The 7,409-nt window shown below is 40.1% G+C and overlaps 1 non-coding gene across 1 annotated transcript; it reads right to left on the minus strand.

Annotated features, from left to right (window-relative positions):
- Window positions 1-560: 560 nt before the first annotated feature.
- LOC148852768 (small nucleolar RNA R71) lies at window positions 561-667 on the minus strand. Its single transcript, XR_016100008.1, has one exon. It is a non-coding gene; the product is annotated as a small nucleolar RNA R71 (small nucleolar RNA).
- Window positions 668-7,409: the final 6,742 nt, after the last annotated feature.

Below are 7,409 nucleotides of genomic sequence, written 5' to 3' on the forward strand. Positions count from 1 at the left end.
TTATTTATTTTCTTTTGTGAATATTGGCCTTTTTATTGCTTTGACCTTAACAGTTTATGACAAGCAGACCTGAACTGGAAGAGATCCTTTACGACCCGGAGATTGAACGGACTCTCTGTGTCCGTTTAAGAGCTGCTAGGCAAGTCAGACAAGAAGCACAAGAAGCTCAAGAAGCTCAAGAAATGGCTGAGCAGAGGACTATGATGGACTATGCCAAACCCACTCTCACTGGAGCTGCCTCTAGCATTATCAGGCCTAATATTGCTGCTAACAACTTTGAGATCAAACCTGCCATCATACAAATGATTCAAAACACGGTGCAATTCTGTGGATTGGCCCACGAAGATCCCAATGCACACATTTCTAACTTTTTAGAAATTTGTGACACCTTCAAACACATTGGGGTAAGTGATGACGCCATTAGGTTGAGGTTATTCCCATTTTCTTTGAAGGATAAAGCCAAAGCATGGCTGAATTCGTTACCGGCAGGATCAATAGCTACGTGGGATGAAATGGCCAGCCGTTTTCTCTCTAAATATTTTCCCCATTCTAAAACTGCTAAAATGAGGAATGACATCACTATTTTTTTCCAGCAAGAGGGGGAATCTTTATATGAGTCATGGGAACGATACAAGGAGCTGTTAAGGAGAGTTCCTCACCATGGCCTCCCCATTTGGCTGCAAGTGCAGACTTTCTATAATGGTCTTACTGACTCAAATAAGACCATATTAGATGCTGCAGCCAGAGGATCCATAAATAATAAAACTCTTGAGGTTGCCCATGCACTTATTGAGGAAATGGCAGCCAACAACTATCAATGGCATTCGGAAAGAACTCAAACTAGGAAGCAGCAAGGCTTGCATAATGTTGACACTTATACAGCACTATCTGCACAAATAGGAGCACTCAGTAAGAAAATAAAAGAAATGCAGATAGCTGCCATGCATGTGCAACCTCTTAATTGTGAATTGTGTGGGGGAGGCCACATCAGTACAGACTGCCAAGTTGGCAATCAGTTCAGACCATCTACTGAACAAGTTGACTATGTCAGCAATTCGTCAAGACAACAGGGTTACCAGAGTCACCATACTTTTCATCCAGGATGGAGGGGACATTCAAACCAGTCCTGGCCAAATCAGCATACTTCCAAGCCGTTCCACCAGACTTATCATCAGCCTGAACCAAAATCCAATTTGGAGGAACTGATGACAAAATTTATAGCAGGTGCAGAAACTAGGTTCCAGAACCAGGAAGCCTCAATCAAAAACCTGGAAAACCAAGTGGGGCAATTGGCACAATTAATCTCTTCCAGACTGCCGGGAACTCTTCCAAGCAACACTGAAGTGAATCCACGAGAGTAGGTGCAAGCTATTACCTTAAGGAGTGGAAAAGAGTTGCTTGAGGTAGAAAAGAAGAATTGGGCTAAACCCAAGGCAGAAACAAGCCTTGGGACTAGACAACAGAAGACGGAACAACCAGAAGCACAACAAGGGATGGACCAACAGCCACAAGTTCCATTCCCTAACAGGCTGAAGCAACAAAAATTGGAGAAGGAATTTGGTAAGTTTCTTGAAATATTTAAAAGTTTACATATTAATATTCCTTTTGCTGATGCTTTAGCCCAGATGCCACACTATGCAAGGTTTTTGAAGGAATTATTGGGAAACAAAAGGAAACTGGGAGATGTGGCTACAGTTGCATTAAATGAGGAATGTTCTGCTATCCTTCTGAACAAACTACCTCAGAAACTCAAAGATCCAGGGAGTTTCACTATTCCTTGTACCATTGGCAGTTTAAAAATTGAAAAAGCTTTATGTGACCTGGGATCTAGCATCAATTTAATGCCATATTCTATCTTCAAGAAATTGGGGTTGAATGAACCCCAACCCACTAGAGTGGCATTACAATTGGCTGATAGATCCATTAGACATCCTAGGGGAATCATAGAAGATGTGTTAGTTAAAGTTGACAAATTCATTTTTCCAGTTGATTTCATTGTGTTAGACATGCAAGAAGATGTGGAGGTCCCGCTTATCCTAGGGAGACCTTTCCTGGCTTCCAGGAAAGCAATGATTGATGTCCAACAAGGACAACTCAGCCTTAGGATACAAGATGAGGAGATAATTTTTAAAATGTCTAATGCTATGAAACATGCACCCTCTAGTGATAATTCTTGTTTTATGATTGATGCCATTGAATTGACAATTGATGAATTGATGAACTTACAATTTATCTATAATTTTTGAGGACTTTAGCATGGATTTTTATGCCGGTTTTATTAATTTTTGCCTTAATTTAGCTTAATGCTAAGAATAGGTTCAGGGATAATCAATCCAAGAAATGGAAGGAAAAAGGAAAGAAAAGAAGGTTCAAAAAGACCAATTTCAGTCCAGCCCGGTCGTGGAAGCAAGAGAGAGCACTTCGGCCCAAAAAGAGCAAGTGAATTCCTTGAGAAAACCCAAGAAAATAAAGCCTAGCTATGAGGAGAATTCGGCCCAGCAAGGAAGGCCCATTTTTAGCCCAAATAACAGCCTAGAGTGTAGCCCACATGAGTTCAAAAGCAAACTAAGTTGTAGCCCAAATAGCAGCCCAAAAAGAGCTAGGGGCGGCAACTTCTAGGAGTTTCTTGAAAAGAAGGAGGGAGCACTGTAGAAGGTTCATGAGGGGTGTAATACACCCCATTCTAGAGGCTTCAAGAAGGGGCAAGAGCCCCTTTGAAAAACTATATAATGAGGCCTCTAGGAGGGGAGAAAGTGTTCAATTGCTTGAGAGGAAGGCTCTCCCACTCTTAGAGGTTCGGCCACCTTGAGAGAAGAGAAGAGAAGAAGGCTAGGCGCAAGGAAGAAGAAGAAGAAGGGCTGAAGGATGTTCAAGACAAGCAAGCTAGAAGAAGAAGGTGAGTTCAAATTGAGAGTTTGTGATTCAAAGATCTTCTGTAATAAATCATTTGTAGTTTTATTCTCTTTTGATTTGAATTCAGTTTCTTAGTTATATGTTCTTTCTTCTTTCTCCTTGTTTCCATTCTTCCTTGATGTATTTCATCTTGTAAAATTTCAGTTCAGCAATCTAATTCTTTTTTATTCATTCAAATGGTCATGCATTGTATTTGAAGTTTCTTGAATAAGGGTGTGATTGTAGATTAATTCGGCCAACTAACCTTCAAAACTCAGATCTGAATTCTCAGATCTGAGATTGCAAGATCTGAATTGCTTGAAAGAGAATTCAGATCTGCAATTTTCAGATTGGGCGAATTAATCTACAGCTTGGAATTCCTAGAGTGCTTGAGAGAGACTCTAGGAATTCAGATCTACTATTCAAGAACTGAATTGAGTGCATGGTTAGAGATAACTTGCACAATTCAGTTGGTGATCAATTCAGATTTGAATTGATGCCTTAGAAGTGTTTGAAGAAATGCATGCATGGGGATTAGATTCTTGCTAGAGATAGAAGAACCGTCACTCATGCATAGGATGAACATGCACTTGAGAGAGGCTGTTCATGACCTTGGGGTTTCACCAAACCAAGGCTCAATCATGATTCATTCGAATGATCCAAATTGATAGATTGCTGAATTCTGAGATTGACATTTACTGCTTACTCTTCTAACCTGAATTGAAGGCAATTGGACCAATGATTTAGATAGATTTTAATTTAGGATTTCTTAGCTTTCATTAGAGTTTTGATTTATTTGTTGATCAGATAAGAAATGTTCAATTTAGTATTGGTAATTGTTTCCTAAATCCTCGTGGGAACGATACTTCACTCACTACTTTATTACTTGAACGGCTAGTGCACTTGCTAGTGTCACAATGAGCCACACATCATGAATGCTTCCAGGTAAGTAGAATAATTGATCCTCTAGAACTCTGCCTCCAGCAGGGAGAACTTGAAGAAGGAGAAAATGAAAAAATAAACCTCATGATAGCATACCTAAACGATAAGCCTCAATTCAAGGGAAAGGGGTTTCTTAAATTAGAGAACTTAGGCAAATTGCCTGGACCATCAGGTAAGCCATCACTCCAAGAACCCCCCACCCTTGAACTGAAGCAATTACCATCCCATTTAGAGTATGCTTTCCTTGAGGAACCATCAGATCTCCCCGTGATAATTTCCGCAGCGCTGAATCCCTTACAAAGAAAAATTATTAAGAGTGCTGCGGGAACACAAAAATGCTATAGCTTGGAAGGTAGAAGATATCAAAGGCATTAATCCATCAATCTGCACTCACAGAATTTTGATGGAAGAGGACAGCAAGCCTTCCATTCAACCCCAAAGGCGCCTGAACCCTAACATGAAAGAAGTGGTAAAGGCTGAAATAATTAAGTTGTTAGATGCTGGGATCATTTATCCTATTTCTGATAGTTCTTGGGTAAGCCCTGTGCAAGTTGTGCCCAAGAAAGGGGGTACGACTGTTGTTCCAAATGAGAAAAATGAACTCATCCCTACTAGAACCGTTACCGGATGGCGTGTGTGTATTGACTATAGAAAATTAAATGAAGCCACCCGGAAGGACCATTTCCCTCTCCCATTTATGGATCAAATGTTGGAGAGGCTAGCCGAGCATGAGTATTATTGTTTCTTGGATGGATATTCAGGGTATAACCAGATACCAATTGCACCAGAAGATCAAGAAAAGACCACTTTTACTTGCCCATATGGAACATTTGCATACCGAAGGATGCCCTTTGAATTATGCAATGCCCCAGCAACCTTTCAGCGATGTATGATGTCTATATTTTCTGATATGGTTGAAAAATTTATTGAGATCTTCATGGATGATTTTTCAGTTTTTGGCTCTTCGTTTGATGCATGTTTGAATAATCTGGAACAGGTGCTTACTAGATGTAAAGAAACACATCTTGTGTTGAATTGGGAGAAATGTCATTTTATGGTGCAAGAAGGCATAGTGCTTGGACACAAGATCTCTCAAAGAGGTATAGAAGTCGACAAGGCCAAGGTGGACGCAATTGAAAAATTGCCAACCCCAACATCTGTTCGTTCTTTGAGAAGTTTCTTAGGACATGTCGGATTCTATAGGAGGTTTATTAAGGATTTCTCAAAAATTTCCAAGCCATTATCTACTTTGCTTCAGAAAGAAGTGCCTTTTGAATTTTCAACTGAATGCCTTCATGCTTTCAACATCTTGAAAGACAAATTGATCCATGCACCTATCATGGTAGCACCAGATTGGACCCTCCCATTTGAATTAATGTGTGATGCGAGTGATTTTGCTATAGGAGCTATTTTAGGACAAAGAATGAACAAACATTTTTAGCCAATTTACTATGCTAGCAGAACCTTGACTGGACCCCAACTCAATTACACCACCACAGAAAAGGAGTTGCTAGCAGTAATATTTGCACTTGATATGTTTCGTTCATATCTGATATTATCCAAGGTTGTTGTCTACACAGATCACTCGGCATTAAGGCACTTGCTTACCAAGCAAAACTCAAAACCAAGACTGATCAGGTGGATCCTTTTATTGCAAGAGTTTGACATTGAGATTAGAGACATGAAGGGTGCTGCAAACCTGGCTGCTGACCATCTCTCCCGGTTGGACACGGTAAGCTCAAAAGAGGAGATAACCAGCAACATTCGAGAAGAATTTCCGGATGAGCAGTTGTACTTAACACAGAAATACTCATATCCTTGGTATGCTGATTTTGCTAATTATCTAGTTGCACAAGTCCTTCCTCCTAACCTTTCATATCAACAGAAAAAGAAATTCCTTTCTGATGTAAAATACTATCTGTGGGAGGAACCCTTTTTGTATAAATTGTGTGCAGATCAGATCATAAGGAGATGTGTCCCCGAGGAAGAGATGGAGTCGATACTCCAATTTTGCCATGATAAAGAAGCAGGAGGTCATTTTGGAGCTAGTTTCACTGCAGCCAAGGTTTTGCAATCAGGTTTTTATTGGCCCACACTTTTCAAAGATGCCCATAGGTATGTGTCCACATGTGACAAATGCCAAAGATCGGGAAACATTTCCCGACGGAATGAAATGCCTCTTTCCAATATTTTAATCTGTGAAATCTTTGATGTTTGAGGTATAGATTTCATGGGACCTTTCCCGAATTCTTTTGGGAATAAGTACATCCTCGTTGCAGTTGACTATGTATCCAAATGGGTAGAAGCCATGGCTTTACCCACAAATGACTCAAGAAGGGTGGTACACGTCCTAAAGAAGCTATTCTCCCGATTTGGCACTCCGTGAGCTATAATTAGTGATAGGGGAACTCACTTCTGCAATAGCCAATTTGAGAGGTTAATGCAGAAATATGGAATTACACATAAATTAGCTACCCCTTATCACCCTCAAACCAGTGGCCAAGTGGAGTTGGCTAACAGGGAACTCAAAAGAATTCTGGAAAAGACCGTAGCATCTGCCAGAAAAGGTTGGTCCATCAAATTAGATGATGCATTATGGGCATACAGAACTGCATTTAAGACACCCATTGGCATGTCCCCCTACAGATTGGTCTTTGGTAAAGCATGCCATTTACCAGTTGAATTAGAACACAAGGCCTATTGGGCTCTTAAATTCTTAAATTTTGACATTCAGGCCACAGGGGCTAAAAGGCGGTTGCAATTGAATGAATTGGATGAATTCAGACTTACCATCTATGAGAATGCCAAAGTTTATAAAGAAAGAATAAAAAACTAGCATGTTAAGAACTTGCTGAGACGGGACTTTTATGTAGGCCAATAGGTATTGTTATATAATTCCCGTCTCCGCTTGTTTCCAGGTAAGCTGAGATCCAGGTGGTCTGGACCCTTTACCATTTCATAGGTTTTTCTCCATGGGGCTATAGAACTCACCCACTCGGTTCAGGGCACGTTTAAAGTAAATGGTCAGCGCCTGAAACCATATTTAATGGGTGGTACTGTACCCCCTCCATCCACTGTTTATCTTGATAACCAATAATCTTTATGCTTGCTCATGAACAGGTTAAGGAATCTTTTTGTCATTTATCTTTTTAGAATATTAGTTAGTAAAATAAAGATCTTTTTCTCAAAATTCCAATTCTTTAAGGACTCAGTTCATCATTTTCTTTTCTTCAGTTTGCTCTAGCAAGTGTGATCCCCTAACACTACGAACATTGAGGACAATATTCATCTTAAGTGTGGGGGAGTGAGCCCGAGGCTAGGATATGGGGGCTGAAACCATGCACCCCAACACACATATGCAGGCAATGACATAACCAAAAAAAAAAAAAGACTAGAACCCCTCAAGTTCATTACTATTTATTTGATGATTTTTTTTAAGAAGGAATTCAATGAGTTGAGGGAGACTGATGTATTTGTTAAGTTTTTATTCTTGTGAATGACCCAATTTGATATATGCAGGAGAAAAGGGGAGCTGAATATGCTTTTCAGCATGACTAGCCCTAACTATCTTCATG

Source organism: Nelumbo lutea, chromosome 5 (genome assembly GCF_056320005.1).
Source record: "Nelumbo lutea isolate HS-2025 chromosome 5, American lotus-T2T, whole genome shotgun sequence".
Classification (NCBI taxonomy): Eukaryota; Viridiplantae; Streptophyta; class Magnoliopsida; order Proteales; family Nelumbonaceae; genus Nelumbo; species Nelumbo lutea.